Below are 19,223 nucleotides of genomic sequence, written 5' to 3'. Positions count from 1 at the left end.
TGTGATACAGAAAGCTCTGGGTGCTACACATGGAACCTGCTGAGCGGATGCCGGATTGCCAGCTGACAGTGCTGGGCTTAGGGGATCAGGCATTTATTTGCTTACAGATGTTGCATACCCAAAGTGTGAGAATGCTGCATACAGTATGGAAAAGCTTTTCCTTTAATCAATATTTTTTTTTTACTGCAGGAGATCTGAACAAGTTAAACAGGTGAGTTCCCTTACTGGGCAATTGCTCCATACTGAGGGGTTAGCAGTGTTACTGACACAGTAGCTCTCACAGACAGTTGCTTTGCCAATAGCCACACCAGAATAAAACGAAATAAAAGAGAAACAGCTAAAAATAGAAACATAGAAAGTCAGAAACCTGTTCAGGGGGCACTCATAGGGGTCACATTTATCAGTTTTACAGATTGCATTTTTCCTTATTTGAGAAAAAAACTTGATCACAACTATACATGCAAATATTTTTTGTAAACTGGAATAAAATAGAGAATTTGCATGAATAACCTGTGCAAGTAAAAGCTGCTTGCAATTGAGTTTTGTCACAATTTTTTTGGGTTTAGTTTTTTATTTAAACTTAAAAATGGTTTAATCCACCTCAATATTTATGTTGATTTTCTATTTAGGGGGAGATCAACTTAGTTAGGAGAAGCATAGTCATATACACATCATATTCACACCTTTTGCTAAGTGCTAAGCTATATTTACATTCCCAGATAAAGTCATTCTTTTCTACAGATGGCAGCAGATAAACCTCCATCACCCCGCACCCCACGCAATGGGGAAACGCAGCCGTCTGTGAGTTCGGGTCAGAGGGATCTTGAGCCAAATCAGAGTCAGGAGACCAATAGCAACGAAAGGTAGGTCCCTGTAGCTTAGTATTAAATAAGATTTGAGTTACATACTTGCTGTAAGTTCCTTTTTATCCAAGTCCCTCCCACATCATTACACATGAGTAGTACTGCCCGCCCACACAAGTAAGTAGGACCTGTACCACAACCAATCAAAATTAACGTCACTGTTCTACATTTGCCACAGCAATATAATTGGGAAGGGAAACTTGGACTGACATGTCATGACTAGGAAGAAAAGGAATTTATGGCATGAAATTCCCATGGGATGTACCAAGTTATGCCTGTCTAACAAGGGGTGGGAATTATTCCACTTATCCAACTTTTAGGGGCACATTTACTAATTTTACTGGCCTTGCAAGTCATATAAACTCGACATGGTATAAATTCGAATTAAACGCAATCATTGCTGTGTTTATAAAATGTCACGATAATGCTTGAAACATTCTTACGAAAATTTCAAGTTCACATTCAAAAATCCTGAATTTTTTGGGTTGAAAGTATTGTTAAAACTTCATAAATTTGAGTTTAAATGGACGTTTGTTTCCATGAATCCTCTTAGTTTTCCAGAACAGGAACTGCTCCGGCAGCCATTTTAGGAGCATTGATGCTCATTCTTGGAGAACAATAATGTATTTAAGTTTCACTTGAAACTGGGAGAAATAGAAAACAATGATGGGATTAACTTCCCCTTGAAAATGTGTGAAATAGAAAACAATAATTAAGTTCCCCTTGAAGCTGGGATTAAATTCTCATTGAAAGTTCAAAGACACACTGGGGCTCATTTATCAATGCATCGCAGCACACAAACCGACGCAATTATGATTATGCGCCATTTTGTGGGCACACGCAATTGCATATGCGTTACATTGCGTCGGTTCATTTATTTTTCCGCCAGTTCTTTTTATGCGCATGTCGCAAATACTGGGCAATAATGTCGCAAACAACTACATGTTTTTTGGGGGTGTCGCTAGGGGCGTGTTTTAAGTGCCCAATTTTTGCGAGAGTGCGCCCTTTGCACCTATATATGTGCTATTTGCGCGTATATAGGGGCAGATTTGCACAGGCACGGCTGCATTGAAATCTTTACGCCTGTTCATTTGTGGCGTATTTCTGACTGCGCGTTCTTCAACATTTGTGCTAGTATATTCGCAGATTTGCGCTACAATAAACTAATTTAGGTATGTCATTAATAAAACCATGTTAATGTTAATTTATGATATGTTGATTAGCATTATTAGAAAAATATAATTGTTAATTTGTTTACAATGTGTTAGGGCTCTGGTACACGGGGAGATTAGTCGCCCGCGGCAAAACTCCCTGCTCGCGGGCGACTAATCTCCCCGAGTTGCCTTCCCTCTGCCATCCCACCGGCGAACATGTAAGTCGCCGGCGGGATGGCAGACGCGGCGGCGCGATTTCGGGAAATCGCCGAAAAAGACTCGGGAAGGCAACTCGGGGAGATTAGTCGCCCGCGAGCAGGGAGTTTTGCCGCGGGCGACTAATCTCCCCGTGTACCAGAGCCCTAAATAACATTTACCCTTTTTTTTAACTTTGTTCTTATCTATAAAGGCAGTTTCCCTTGCTAATGTGATGGAGTCTTTCATATCTTTTTTCCATTTAAACACCAACTGACTAGGTTGTTAAGTTAGGAAGCAAGTAGTTGGTACGGGTTTATAAGAGCATTAGCTTGCACCATCTATGCACACAATTTATGACAAGTTTTGCGTCGTCATATGTGCAGTTTTGCGACATTATATGTGCATGTTTGTATAGCGCAGCAGTTTGCGTCAAAACTAGCGCATGAAACTTTAAGCGGCCGAGTTTGCGCTATACTGTTAAATATACTTATGCGCAGGGCAAAAGTTTTTTCTCTGCGACTATTATAGCGCTGCGATGCGTTGGTAAATGAGCCCCACTGTCACTACTATTCTAAGCCTCCATAGGACTCAATGGTACTCGACAGAACAAACCTGCCGAATTTTTTTTGACAAAACATTAATAAATCACAAACTATGGGAGTTATTTACGAAAAACTCGAGTTCTGGTGAAAACCCATTTGTAAATTTTGAAATGATCTAGAAGTAACAAAATATCTGACTAACTCAAAATTGCTTAGTAAATGTGTCAGTCCTTCAGAAAAACCACCACTGAATCCAAACATATTTGCAACAATGGAAAAATACTGCATTACCTGGCCTGAAGTAAGCTGAGGAACACACCCTGGAACTTAGCCCAGATATAGACCTAGAGTCAGACTGCAGCATCACCAGAACTAACTGCCAACAATCCATGCAGGGTACACAGATTACCTTAGCATGAGCCAAAGGAAAGCCTTTTGAAAACTGTCATTTGAGGCCAAAATATAGTCTTACCCGGCCTGTATCACTGCCCTTATACACGAGTGCTGGCATAACCCACAGATCCTGTACATGGGAGACAACTAGTCAACAATACAATAAATGGCATACAATAGAAAAAACCAGCGTAAAGCCACTTGAACAAGCAAGTGAAGCCAGCAAAAGCTAATACACAGCAATGCCATGACAAGGCCAGCTACCAATCATGCAAATGCTGCCACAAGGCCAGCAATCGTGCACGTAAGCATTGGTATAAGCCAGTTATGCACAACCAGTGGCTCGGTCGGGGGTTTTTCAAAGTATAATTACTTTCTCCACCTGAACTTGATGCGCTTATCTGCTGTTCCATGAGCATTTGTCATGCGATTTTCATCCACATCCAACTGTCCCACGTTTGAGAGCTTAGCCTGCAGTCCCGGATTCTTCCACAAATGTCCTACATTGCTCTTTGATCTCCTGCACTAATCAGCCAGAAAAAGTTACAATTACAAAATGTCATTTTAATGAGATAAGGAGGCTTTTGGTAGAGTTCCCGTAATACACAACCCCTGCACTGAGATACGATTATAACTAATAAGATAAGCAAGTCTTAGGCCAATGCCACACAGGGTGAATTCTCGGCCTGTGTATAAACTACATAGGCAAGCAGTTTCACACCAGATTCCGCTTCATGTGCCTGCACCCTGCGACACAATGGCATCTCTGACTGTCCCATCCTGGGCAAAAGCCTGAAGCATCCAAGCAGTACACTGGCAATCTCACAGGCTGTTGTACCAATTTATTACACTTACCTAAAAATAAAAAAGGTGTGTTCTCATACAATGGGTGATTAAAGATAAGAATAAAGATTATATGTACCCTTACAATCATAACAATTGTCAGGAAATGCCTGGAATCAAACCCTGGTCTGTGAGCTGAACTCTGCCTGCACTAATCTCAGCCACTGGGGGCTTTTTGAGATGGTATGGGCCAGTTATCCTTTTAGACATGTTACCTTTCCCTGCTGCTCTCCTCATTAACTCCAAGTGTCCTTGAATTCAGCAATTAAGACCTTTTGTAAACCTGAGATTATTGCGCTCCTCAGCCAGATTTAGACTTTTCTAGTTAGTCCTTGCATTGTTTCCCTGTCTGTTCCTGGTTCCATGTCTCTGAGTCCTCACCCTGTTCCTGGGCCCTTGTCCCGGTTCCTTGTCTGCTTTGTGCTGATCTCCTGGAACTGACCTTGGCCTGCTTTTGGACATTCCCTCTGATTTCAGCCTGTTTTTTGGACCTTTGTTGCTTGCAGCCTGCCCCAACTGCAGGAGCATTTGAATCTAGATTCAGAGCTTGAATCCTCCCAGTGTGTAGTTCTTAGATACTAAAGGGAAAGATACAGCACTTGTTGTTTTAATGTAAAATAACAAAAAAGTATTTAGGTTTCAAAAATAAAATGATGATACACTGAGGACCCTTATAATTGTACTGTTACACTTTATATAGTTCCACCACATTTTTCTGCCCTATATAGGAACACCAGTCTCTGCCCCAGTGGACCCTGCAATCTAATTTCCCCACCAGAGGCACATACATACATCAGCTTTATGTTTTAGGGCTGTTGGAAGAAATCCACACAAACACAAGATGAACATACAAATTCCCGGCACATAGTACCCTGGTCAGAATAGAATCCAGCAGCCCAACTCTGCAGCACAGCAATGCTGAGTACTACAGGTATGCATGGGCGTCCGCAGATAATTTTCCAAGGGGGGGCAAGTAAGCTAGCATCATCCTGCAACAGACAAATATATATATATATATATATATAAATATATATATTTTTTTTTGCAGGATGATACTAGGGGAGGCTAAAGATGGCCCATACACAGACTGACCTACAGCTAATGTGACACTTAGTGGATTCGCTGCTGGCGTAAAAAGTTAACCTCCCAACTACCTCTTGCCGTTCCCACTGACTCCCAGGGATACTGTACAAAAGTGTGGGGGGTGCTTTTTTTTTTACCCTAAAATGTTTAGTATGTAAAAGTATTCATATGTGCACTTCTGTTAGGGGATCTGCAAACATTTGTGTTTGTGATCAGTTAGCTTCAAGGGGTAGTTCGCATTCGAATTCACTTTTATTTTTAATGGTTTTTCAGTTATTTAGCTTTTTGTTCAGCAGCTCTCCATTTGGTATTTCAGCAGCTATCTGGTTGCTAGGGTCTTATTTACCCTAGCAACCAGGTAGTGGTTTAAACAAGAGATGGGAATATGAATAGTTAAGGGGCCTACTTGGAAAAATAAGTAATACAAAATTATAATAATAATAAAATTGTAGCCTCACAGAGCAATATTTTTTGGCCCCCATTTTAAATCTGTATAGAGGCAGAAGAGAAAGGCAAATTATTCAAAAAAATTAATTAGGAAGACCAATTGCAAAGTTGCTAGGAATAGGCCATTTTATAACATACTAAAGGTTAACTTAAAAGTGAACCACCCCTTTAGATGTGTTTATGTTTATGACAAAAAAAAAAAAAAATAGTAAGTGCAAAAACAACAACAAATATATAAACACACAATGAGCTTTTTCAGAGGGAAAGAGTTAACTTACCCTCCATGTGTTAGGGTAGGGGATAGATTATAAATTATTATAGATGTCAGGTCAGGCAAAAAACAATTTAATGTCAGCTAGTGATTCTTTAGGACTGTATAGTGCCTGTGTATAGTACCTGGGTATAGTACCTGGGTATAGTGCCTGTGTATAGTACCTGTGTATAGTGCCTGGGTATAGTACCTGTGTATAGTGCCTGTGTATAGTACCTGTGTATAGTACCTGGGTATGGTACCTGGGTATAGTGCCTGTGTATAGTACCTGTGTATAGTGCCTGTGTATAGTACCTGTGTATAGTACCTGTGTATAGTACCTGTGTATAGTACCTGGGTATAGTACCTGGGTATAGTGCCTGTGCAGTGGCGTAGCGTGGGCTTTCGTCGCCTGGGGCCGACCGGAAATTTGCCGCCCCTCTATTTAGTTATTCTTAAAAAAAAATAGACAAAATAAAAAAAGCAGCATTAAATTTTTTTATTTTTTTTTTATTGAATTTGAAATGCGGTGCGCATGTCATAATTGTCAAAAGTGGATTCAGCTGTGCGTCCGTGGCTGCCCATGGTGGCAGGGCCGCCATCAGAAATCACGGGGCCCCTCCCATCAGTACAGGACACACAGACATAAAAAGTATTAGGGTCACCCTACCACAGTGCCCCCTAACACTATGCTGGCCAGGCCCCCCTAACGCTATTCTGGCCACGGTCCCCCCATACAACTGCCCCATAGACAGTACCCCCATACACAGTGCCCCCAATTGCCCCATACACAGTGCCCCCCACACACATTGCCTCCAATTGCCCATAGAAAGTGCCCCAATTTCCCCATAGACAGTGCCTCCAATTGCCCCATACACAGTGTCCCCATAGACAGCCCCCTCCACACAGTGCCCCCAATTGCCCCATACAAAGTGCCCCCAATAGGAAGTGCCCCCATACACAGTGCCCCAATTGCCCCATACACAGTGTCCCCATAGACAATACCCCCCAAAGACCTTGCCTCCCAATAGAAAGTGCCCTCATACACAGAGCCCCAATTGCCCCATACACAGTGCCCCCAATAGGAAGTGCCCCCATACACAATACCCCACAAAGACCTGCCCCCCCATGGAAAGTGCCCCAATTTCCCCATAGACAGTAGCCCCCACACAGTGCCCCCAATTTCCCCCATAGTACATACCCCCAACAGACCATCGGCGGCGGCTCCTTCTCTCTTACAGGCAACAGGCGCTTCTATAAGGTTGCGCCTCGTCGCTGACGTGTGACGTCATACGCACGGGCGCAACCTTATAATAGCGCCTGTTGCCTGTAAGAGAGAAGGAGCCGCCGCCGCCGCCCCTTCTGATACGCCGCCCGGGGCCATGGCCCCCTCGGCACCCCCCTCGCTACGCCACTGTGCCTGTGTATAGTGCCTGTGTATAGTACCTGGGTATAGTGCCTGGGTATAGTGCCTGAGTATAGTACCTGGGTATAGTGCCTGTGTATAGTACCTGTGTATGGTACCTGGGTATGGTACCTGGGTATAGTGCCTGTGTATAGTGCCTGTGTATAGTACCTGGGTATAGTACCTGTGTATAGTGCCTGTGTATAGTGCCTGTGTATAGTGCCTGTGTATAGTACCTGGGTATGGTACCTGGGTATGGTGCCTGTGTATAGTGCCTGTGTATAGTACCTGGGTATAGTACCTGTGTATAGTGCCTGTGTATAGTGCCTGTGTATAGTACCTGTGTATAGTACCTGTGTATAGTGCCTGTGTATAGTACCTGGGTATAGTGCCTGTGTATAGTACCTGTGTATAGTACCTGTGTATAGTGCCTTTGTATAGTGCCTGTGTATAGTACCTGGGTATAGTGCCTGTGTATAGTACCTGTGTATAGTGCCTGGGTATAGTACCTGTGTATAGTACCTGTGTATAGTACCTGTGTATAGTACCTGGGTATAGTGCCTGGGTATAGTGCCTGGGTATAGTGCCTGTGTATAGTGCCTGCGTACTGTTTTATTATTACAGAGAAAAGGGAATCATTTAACCATGAAATAAACCCAATAGGGCTGTTCTGCCCCCAATAAGGGGTAATTATATCTTAGTTGGGATCAAGTACAGGTACTGTTTTATTTTTACAGAGAAAAGGGAATCATTTAACCATTAAATAAACCCAATAGGGCTGTTCTGCCCCAATAAGGGGTAATTATATCTTAGTTGGGATCAAGTACAGGTACTGTTTTATTATTACAGAGAAAAGGGAATCATTTAACCATTAAATAAACCCAATAGGGCTGTTCTGCCCCCAATAAGGGGTAATTATATCTTAGTTGGGATCAAGTACAGGTACTGTTTTATTATTACAGAGAAAAGGAAATCATTTTTAAAAATGTGAACTATTTGATTAAAACGTCTATAGGAGATGGCCTTCCTGTACTTCTGAACTTTCTGGATAATGGGTTTCCGGATAAGGAGTCCGACACCTTTACTGCTATGTGCATTTAGACAAGCAGAGAGCAGGGATATTATTTACCAAATAAACAGCTAATTCCTTCTCTAAATATTTCATAAATGGCAGTTGCCATAATGCTTGCCTTGTGTGTAGGAGACGGCAGAAAACCAACTGTCTGACCCCCTGGGGCCATTCTTATTGAAACTAGGGATGCAACAAACCACTAGTTTGTGATTCTGCGGAATCCTTTGTGAAAGATTTGGGGCGAAGACTGAACCAATCAGAATCTTTATTTGCATATGCAAATGAAGATACCCAAGGGTTTAAAAGAACTGCACACGAACAATTTTCAATTTCCACATTTGTGTGATTTTAAGGATTCACATTCGGTTTGGCCAGGACCGCGGATTTGTCCAAATCCGAATCCTACTGAAAAAGGCAGAATCTTGGCCAAATCCTGATCCAAATCCTAGATTCTGATGCGTCCCTAATTGAAACAGTAGCATATATGTGATAAATAGAACAGGAATGTGATCACTTACGTGTAATTGTGAATTAAAAAAATTGCTTGTTTGTTAGTTTTTAACCCTTTAAGTGCCAGCCGAATTCGTCATTTCAGTTCCCCCCAGTGCCAGACGATTTGTAAACATTCTGTGCTCTCTCAATGTAGGGGCTTTTACTGGGGGCAGGGTTAAGTTTAGGTAGGCAAACTATATATTGTTTTTTTCAGGAGAACGTGAGCTTTCCAAATCTACTTGAGTTTTTGTGTATTTCCACTTCTGGAACAAGATTTAGAGCTTGAAATACAAAAAAAAAAAGAAAAAATGCTATTTTTCATGATATAAGGATTTCTACCAGAAACACATTTTATTTTATGGACAAAAATTCAACTGATTTGGAAAGCCTCATGTCTCCCGAACGTGCCAATACCTGATATGTATAGTTTTATTGAGATTTCTGACTTCTATAGATCAAAAACTCCCAGCAGTAAATTACTAAATTTTCAAAGCATTACAGCAGAATACGGCATACTTTACATTCCAAAGCCAAAAATCCTGGAACATTAGGTTTACCCCAGGAAACCATACATTTTTGAAAACTACACATTCTGACGAATCCGAAATGGGTAACTATGTCTTCCAACTCCTAAGTACCAAACGGCAATGCTTTACTGAATTTAGCATTTTCTATAAAAAATTATGAAAATTCTAAAAAATCACCTCAAATCTTCCATTTTCAAGCACCTTATCTCCAACATAACATTAGGTACCAAGAAAACACACCCTAAATATGAAAGCCAGGGGTCCACTGAACAGTTTGATGCCCATTGTGCATAGGATCCCCGATGTATCTGGAATTTAGAGACCCCAAAAGGAAGTTAGTATATACAAATTGCCCAGGAGATCTCTTTAGCTACTGAAAATTCAACACACTTACTGCATTTTCTGTGGGGTAAAAACACAAAAAAATACATTGACCCCCCAAAACCATATATTTTTGGAAAGTACACATTCGGGCAAATTCAAAATTGGTACCCATGTCTTTCTACTCCAAACTACAGAGTCGCAGTGCTTTCCCAAAATTGCTAGTTTTGGTGAAATACCTGAAAATCACATAAAATCCTCCACTTTCAAGCACCATATCTCCCACATAACATTAGGTACCAAGAAAACACACCCTAAATATGAAAGCCAAGGATCCGCTGAACAGTTTGATGCCCATTGTGCATAGGATCAGCACTGTATCTGGCATTTAGAGACCCAATAAGGACGTCAGTGCATAGAGATTGCCCCAGAGGTCTCTTTAGCTACTGAAAATTCAACACGTTTACTGCATTTTCTGTGGGGTAAAAACACAAAAAAATACATTGACCCCCCAAAACCATATATTTTTGGAAGTACACATTCGGGCGAATTCAAAATTGGTACCCATGTCTTTCTACTCCAAACTACAGAGTCGCAGTGCTTTCCCAAAATTGCTAGTTTTGGTGAAATACCTGAAAATCACATCAAATCTTCCACTTTCAAGCACCATATCTCCCACATAACATTAGGTACCAAGAAAACACACCCTAAATATGAAAACCAAGGGTCCGCTGAACAGTTTGATGCCCATTGTGCATAGGATCACCGATGTATCTGGCATTTAGAGACCCCAAAAGGAAGTTAGTGCATACAAAGTGTATACACTGCAATATAAGCTACCGGCATGTGCATTATGCGGCATAAGACCCCCAAACAGTAAGGAGACCCTAGAAAACTATACATTTTCCGAAAGTACACAATCTGACAAAACAAAAATGGGTAAATACATCTTTCTACTGCAAACTACCAAACTACAAAGCTATGCTAAACAGAACGATTTTTTTGACATTTCTGAAAATTGTCACAAAGCTTGCATTTTACCCCATTATGTACCCCCACATTTTGTACCGTATCAACATAAAACATTCTAAATATGAACGCCAGGGGTCTACTGAACAGTTTGATGCCCTATATGCATAGATTTACCAAACTATGTGGGGTACAGGGGCACCCAAGTAAAAATAGTGCATATGAATTTTCACATAAGATGCTTCGGCTCATGCAGTTTTTGCACCCGGTATGTGTATTATGTGCCATACGACCACCTAACAGTAAGGAGACCCTATAAAACCATATATTTTCCGAAAGTACACATTCTGACAAAACAAAAATGGGTAAATAAAACTTTCTACTGCAAACTACCAAACTACAAAGCTATGCTAAACAGAACGGTTTTTGTGACATTTCTGAAAATCGTCACAAAGCTTGCATGTTGGCCCCATTATGTACCCCACATTTAGTAATGTACCAACATAAAACATTCTTACTATGAACGCCACTAGTCTACTGAACAGTTTGATGCCCAATATGAATAGATTTACCAAACTATGTGGGTTAGAGAGGATGTCAAATTGAAATACAGCAGACAAAATGTCCATGTGCAAAGACAAGTAACAAAGAACAATGTAATAAGCAACAATTGATAAAAATAAAAAAAAAATCACTAAAATCATTTTTTATTTTTGCCTAATAATATCTGCGGGCAGAATAACAGTTTGAGTATTTTGGCTTGGGCAAATAAGTTTTACAGACAAAGTCAAGCAAACAAGAACTATGCATAACTGAAAATGCTATAAAATGGCTAAACATGCAGTAAAATACCCAAAAATGCACCAAAATCACAGAAAATGTAGTAGAAACACCAAAATAATACACAAAAGGTATTGCGCAGTGCGGTTAGCGAATACACTATCCGCAATGGCAATAAAACATTTTTTTCAGGCAAGAATAAAAACGATGCGATTAGAAAAAAAAAAAAATTACAAAATTACATAAGTGTGTAAGTGTGTGTGTACATTAGGTAAACTGTGTTTTGTGTGCATGTATGCAAGTAAGTGTGTGTAAGTGTAAGTGTTGTGAATGTTTGAAATCTCCCAACTCCCCTAAAATGTATGTGTTTGTGTGTAAATGTGAGTATAAGTGTGTATTAGTGTATTATTAGTGTATTATGTGTGTATGTGTGTTTTTGTGTGTTTTTGCCACTTACCTGTGTAGGAGATCGTTGATCTGCAGGGAGACAGCAGCAGCACGAGTCCGGCAGTGAGTATGAGCAGCAGGAAGCAGTGGGGCCAGCAGGGGGGGGGAGTAGAGAAAGGCAGAAGGCGATCGTGAAATCCAGGCATGGATTTCACGTGCCTGCCTTTTCTTATGGGGCCCCTGGGCGATCGCGACCCAGGGGCCACTCGTTCCCCACCTCTGACTATTGTCTGGAGGCTGGGGAACGAGCAGGGAGCGAAGGAGCGGCTTGAAAAGCCGCTTCTCCGCTCCCAAACCCGGAAGTGCCCCAGGACGTAGAATCTACGTTCTGTGGCACTTAGGTCCTTTAGTACCCAGGACGTAGATTCTACGTCCTGTGGCACTAAAAAGGTTAAATGTTAATTTTACTGGTCAGTAATTAAATAATCCAGTAATTCATAATTTGTGTAAATAACTATTTGTATAATATGTACATATATGTGGTAAATATGTGTTAAAAGTGCAAACTGTGCAACAGTATTAGCTTTGGCCAACTTTGAATGAATATTTATAGAGTAGATGCTGACCACCTGGGGGCAGCATAGAGCAGTTTGGAGGCTATAAAAGCTGCAGACTGGGTTGTTTTGGGAGTCTGTGTCAAGCCTTTATAAGAGGCAGTTGCAGAGCTCCAGGAGTGTGTTTGCAGGGTTACTGTTCATCACCTGCTGGTAATAGTGTGTGTTGCACCTCTGCAAATACTGTGTTTTTTTCTGCATTTGATAAAAATAAAGCAAAATATTTCCACTAAGGATCTGTCTGGCTACTGAACATGCATGCACCCAGTGATAGAAAAACTAAAATAAATGAGTCAAGCCACTTACAGTGACCCTGTGTGATACAGAAAGCTCTGGGTGCTACACATGGAACCTGCTGAGCGGATGCCGGATTGCCAGCTGACAGTGCTGGGCTTGGGGTATCAGGCATTTATTTGCTTACAGATGTTGCATACCCAAAGTGTGAGAATGCTGCATACAGTATGTTGGACTTTTCAAAGCTTTTCCTTTAATCAATATTTTTTTTTACTGCAGGAGATCTGAACGAGTTAAACAGGTGAGTTCCCTTACTGGGCAATTGCTCCATACTGAGGGGTTAGCAGTGTTACTGACACAGTAGCTCTCACAGACAGTTGCTTTGCCAATAGCCACACCAGAATAAAACGAAATAAAAGAGAAACAGCTAAAAATAGAAACATAGAAAGTCAGAAACCTGTTCAGGGGGCACTCATAGGGGTCACATTTATCAGTTTTACAGGTTGCATTTTTTCCTAATTTGAGAAAAAAACTTGATCACAACTATACATGCAAATATTTTTTGTAAACTGGAATAAAATAAAAAAGCAAATTTGCATGAATAACCTGTGCGAGTAAAAGCTGCTGAGTTTCAAGTGAGTTTGGTCATAATTATTTTTTTGGGTTTAGCTTTTTATTCAAACTTAAAAATGGTTTAATCCACCTCAATATTTATGTTGATTTTCTATTTAGGGGGAGATCAACTTAGTTAGGAGAAGCATAGTCATACACATCATATTCACACTTTTTGCTAAGTGATATATTTACATTCCCAGATAAAGTCATTCTTTTCTACAGACGGCAGCAGATAAACCTCCATCACCCCGCACCCCACACAATGGGGAAACGCAGCCGTCTGTGAGTTCGGGTCAGAGGGATCTTGAGCCAAATCAGAGTCAGGAGACCAATAGCAACGAAAGGTAGGTCCCTGTACCTTAGTATTAAATAAGATTTGAGTTACATACTTGCTGTAAGTTCCTTTTTATCCAAGTCCCTCCCACGTCATTACACATGAGTAGTACTGCCCGCCCACACAAGGAAGTAGGACCTGTACCACAGCCAATCAAAATTAAGGTCACTGTTCTACATTTGCCACACAATATAATTGGGAAGGGAAACTTGGACTGACATGTCATGACTAGGAAGAAAAGGAATTTATGGCATGAAAACCCATTCGTAAATTTTGAAATGATCTAGAAGTAAGAAAAAATCCGACTTTATCTCAAAATTGCTTAGTAAATGTGTCCGTCCTTCAGAAAAACCACCACTGAATCCAAACATATTTGCAACAATGGGAAACACTGCATTACCTGGCCTGAAGTAAGTTGAAGAACACACCCTGGAACTTAGCCCAGATATAGACCTAGGGGGTATATTTATCATGCTGTGTAAAAAGTGGAGTGAAGCATTACTAGTGACGTTTCCCAGGGCAACCAATCAGCAATTAGATTTCAACAGTTAGAAACCCAAAGCAAAACATCTGAATGGCTGCTATGAATAACATCACTGGTAATGTTTTACTCCACTTTTTACACAGCAACAGAAAAATATAGAAAAAATTAAAAAACAGAAAAAACCCAGCGTAAAGCCACTTGAACAAATGACAATACTGTCATCAAAGCCAGCAAAAGTGAGGCCAGCAAAAGCTAATACACAGCAATGCCATCACAAGGCCACCTACCAATCATGCAAATGCTGCCACAAGACCAGCAATCATGCACGTAAGCATTGGTATAAGCCAGTTATGCACAACCAGTGGCTCGGGGGGAACATGTTGCTCCCCAACCCCTTGGATGTTGCTCTCAGTGCCCCCAAACCAGGGAGTTATTTTTGAATTCCTGACTTGGGGGCAAGTTTTGGTTGAATAAAAACAAGATTTCCTACCAAATAAAGCCCCTGTAAGCTGATAGGGTGCATAGAGGCTGCCTAATAGCCAATCACAGCCCTTATTTGGCACATCCATCAACTTTTATGGTGCTTGTGTTGCTCTTTAAACCTTTTTACATTTGACTGTGGCTCACGAGTAAGAAAGGTTGGGGACCCCTGGTATAAGATGACTTGCCTACCAAACCTGCCAAGGAGCACCATGTATGAACACTGGCACAAAGGCCAGACACAGCTTATGTGAGCACTGGTGCTAAAACTAGCAATAGTTAATGCAAGAACTGGTGCTCATGTATGAACTGGTGCAAAGGCAGTCACAGCTCAAGCAAGCACTGGTGCAAAGTCAGTCACAGCTCCTGAGAGCACTGGCACAAAAACCAGCAACAGTTTAGGTGAGTAGTGTTAGTCATGTAAGAACTGGCACAAAGGCCAGCCACATCCAGTGTCGGACTGGGCCACCAGGATACCAGGAAAACTCCCGGTGGGCCCAGGTGTCACTGGGCCCTCCTGCTCCTGACTAATTGGCCTGTTTCATGGTCATTCCCTATTTCTGTATGGGAACAAGGAAGCTTGATAGATAGAAGAATACAGTATAATATGTAGAGAAAAGAGACTAGGAGGATAAAGAGCTTGAGGGAGGACAGGAGGAATTAAAGTTCTGAGAGTGGGCCAGTGGTCCAGGGTTTTCTGGGGGGCCCCTGCCATCTCAGTCCGACACTGGCCACATCTCATGCAAGCACCGGCACAAAGCAGAAATGCCCACATTTCCTTTTTATACCCCAATCATCCATCTAAACATTGTCCATTTTGGAAGTATAAGTAGGAGGGGTTGGTGAGGAGGAAGTCAGGTGGTCTTATAGGTAATACATGATTAGTTTTGATTGGCTATGGTACAGGCCCTACCTCTTTGTGTGGGCGTGCAGTACTACTCATGTCTACTGAGGTGGATGAAAATGCATTCTTCAAAGTATAATTACTTTCTCCACTTGAGCTTGATGCACCTATATGCTGTTCCATGAGCATTTGTCATGCGATTTTCATCCACATCCAACTGTCCCACGTTTGAGAGTTTAGCCTGCAGTCCCGGATTCTTCCACAAATGTCCTACATTGCTCTTTGTAACTTTTTCTGGCTGATTAGTGCAGGAGATCAATTACAAAATATAACTATAATATAATAATATAATAATAATAACTATAATATAATAATATATAATGAGATAAGGAGGCTTTTGGTAGAGTTCCCGTAATACACAACCCCTGCACTGAGATACGATTATAACTAATAAGATAAGCAAGTCTTAGGCCAATGCCACACAGGGTGAATTCTCGGCCTGTGTATAAACTACATAGGCAAGCAGTTTCACACCAGATTCTGCTTCATGTGCCTGCACCCTGCGACAAAATGGCTCTGGGCACATAGATAAACTTTTTTGAGTGTAGGGGTGGATACTCAGTCTGCGTTTATCTGCAGCCCGAGAATCCATCCCGTGTATCACTGGCCTTAGGAAACTGAGAGTCTGAGATTAAAGGGGAATTTCACCTTTATAAGCAAAAACTGTAATAACACATAAAACATGACCCTACACCTCCCAGAAATGTGTAAAATGGGCGTGCTTTTTGGTGTGTGTGATCACAAAATGGGCATGGTTAAAAATGTTAGCCGTGGTACATGCACCAGATCTTTTTGTCCCTCTTTATATGTTTCAAATGTTGGGAGGTATGTGTTTATGAAAGGCTGTTACTGATATATTATTAAGTTCTGTTCCACAGAAATATATTTTGTAGGGTAAGGGTTGTTGTTCAATGCATCTCTGACTGTCCCATCCTGGGCAAAAGCCTGAAGCATCCAAGCAGTACACTGGCAATCTCACAGGCTGTTGTACCAATTTATTACACTTACCTAAAAATAAAAAAGGTGTGTTCTCATACAATGGGTGATTAAAGATAAGAATAAAGATTATATGTACCCTTACAATCATAACAATTGTCAGGAAATGCCTGGAATCAAACCCTGGTCTGTGAGCTGAACTCTGCCTGCACTAATCTCAGCCACTGGGGGCTTTTGGAGACGGTATGGGTAAGTTATCCTGATGGACATATCAGCTCACAGCTTAGCTAAAGCCACAGAACATTCTGGCTTATAACCAACAGCCACGTGCCATGATTTCTGGGTCCTACCTTCGATGGCACCCATATTTTAGATATTGGATGCATCATGTACATTCTAGACACAGTTCATTTCCCCCAACTCAAGGCCAGGGCAGTAAGTGATGAGAGAAGTAGAATCAGTTACAGAATGCCAGTGTGCTGTGTTCTCCCAGTGTGTAGTTCTTAGATACTAAAGGGAAAGATACAGCACTTGTTGTTTTAATGTAAAATAACAAAAAAGTATTTAGGTTTCAAAAATTAAATAAAGATGATATACTCTCTACAGTCTCTGCCCCAGTGAACCCTGCAATCTAATTTCCCCACCAGAGGCACATACATACATCAGCTTTATGTATTAGGGCTGTAGGAAGAAATCCACACAAACACAAGATGAACATACAAATTCCTGGCACATAGTACCCTGGTCAGAATAGAATCCAGCAGCCCAACTCTGCAACACTGCAATGCTAACTACTACAGGTATGGGATCTGTTATCCAGAATGTCTTTCCATAATTATAAAATTATTTAAACAGTAAATAACCCAAAAAACCAACTTAAGAAACTCCCTAACGGGTGTTCCACAACAGACTTCAATTAACTGCACCGTTATTTAGTTGCCTAATTGGACTCACTTAATTAACACAGAGTTTTAGTAGATCGTGAAATTAAAATTTAACCTTTATTAATTTATAATAAAACTTACATAAGTAATAAATAGAAAAGAAAAAAGAAAATCCCATTAAAAATAGCAGGGGGTATATCAGAGATCTTATCAGTTCTCCAGGGAGCATCAATTGTTAGTTGCTATTTCACTGAGGCTAACATGAGCCTCAAAACAATGTTACCAGTTTCAAAAGCAAACAGAGTTGTATCAATTTCTCTCCACTTCAAATTGCAACTGGAAAGTAGTAGGGAAAGTCCCTCACCGAATTAGTTACAAATGTAACTACCTTCACAGCAGACAGAGAAAGAAAATCTATTAATGCTTGCTAGAAAAAACGGGAGTTTTGGAGTGCTTTTACTACAACACTCCTGTAATATTTGTAACGTTCCCTTTAACAAAGTAATAATATCTAAACAAGTATTGTAGCATATATCAATTGTCCCATCATCCTATAAAGTATGGGATACGTGGGAGTTCCAGGGTGCTTTTACTACAGCACTTCCATAATGTTCCCAGCGCTCCCCTCTATAAAAAAGGGATATCTGTCACAACGCCGTAGCCTGTATAATTCACCCCACCATAGAGCATATTGTCACCTCCCCGTCCCTGGAGTAAACCACCCTGCACCTAAAATTATACGACCATAATGCACCTTATCAGTTATACCCCATTACGCGATTACTACCCCGCATCAACAGCCACCTCCCCCCAGAAACCACTGTGCCCGCCCGACGCGCGTTTCGCTCCCTTTCATGGAGCTTTCTCAAGGGCTAACACACCCCCTGAATGTGCCGGTTTTTAAATGACTGGTACTCACCGATTGGTCAGATCTTCCTGCATAGCTCCGCCCACATGACATCAGTTAAGGGGGCACGGATGCTGAAGATCTGTCACATATATGAGAAAGACCTATTTACAAAGTAACCAGAAGGGGGCAGTGTTGCAGTGATAGGAGTTATATATATATGCAAAAAGATTCATCTGGAAATAAAAGATTCCGATCCTATTGTTCTTATCCATATTTTTACCAATGGAAAGAATTATTTTATGATATTTGGATTCCTACTCATAAATAAATAAATATATAATTACGAGTATTGTGAGACATCTCATTTCTTTCAAAAAATATTACTCCAAAAATACATTGAGAGTTATACTCTTGTTTAGGCCATTGGGAGAAAGTGAATTCAGCAAAAATATCCATTCGCTTTCTTTACGGATTAGTGCTTTGTCTAAATTGCCACCTCGTAATCCCAAATTCATTTTGGTTAAGCCTGACACCTTTAGGCCCTTACTGTTCCCATCATGGGCTTCCAAAAAATGTTTAGCAATGGAAGTCATCTTATTGTCCATAAGAGCATCAGTTTTCGACTGATTGATGTTTCGAACATGTTCAAGGAGTCGATCTTTGAGCATCCTGATAGTTTTTCCCACGTATCGTTTGTTACATGGACATGTGACTAGATAAATCATGCCCTCCGTGTGGCAGTTAAAATATTCCTTCAAGGCATGTTTATTATTAAACCTATCAGTAATCGACTGTAAATTAGATATATATTTACATGCCTTGCATCGTCCGCAGGCATAGGTTCCACTAAGTTTTCTGCTACAGGAATGTGGGGATGGTTGGAAATGGCTGGATACCAATTTATCTCTCAAATTTGGTGATCTTCTACAGCAAGTTCCCGGAAAATTACCTACATATTTCCGCAGAACTGAATCAGTCTGCAGAATATGCCAGTGTTTTTTCAAGATTGATATAATAGCAGGCCATTGGTTGTTATAGGTACTGACAAACCGAATACAGTTGTCTGTTGGTTTATCTCGTTTCTGGCCTGTCATTAATAAACTATTACGCGTAAGCCCACAGGCACGATGATATGCATTTTTCACTATTCTCCGGCTGTAAC

At 41.0% G+C, this 19,223-nt stretch overlaps 1 pseudogene; it reads left to right on the top strand.

The window, feature by feature from the left end:
* LOC108645749 overlaps window positions 1–19,223 on the top strand; it is a 91,722-nt pseudogene that overhangs the window by 46,426 nt on the left and 26,073 nt on the right.

The sequence above is a fragment of the Xenopus tropicalis genome, chromosome 2, assembly GCF_000004195.4.
Source record: "Xenopus tropicalis strain Nigerian chromosome 2, UCB_Xtro_10.0, whole genome shotgun sequence".
Lineage (NCBI taxonomy): Eukaryota > Metazoa > Chordata > Amphibia > Anura > Pipidae > Xenopus > Xenopus tropicalis.
Note: the sequence above shows the minus strand (reverse complement) of the source record. Positions and strands in the feature narration are given on the sequence as shown.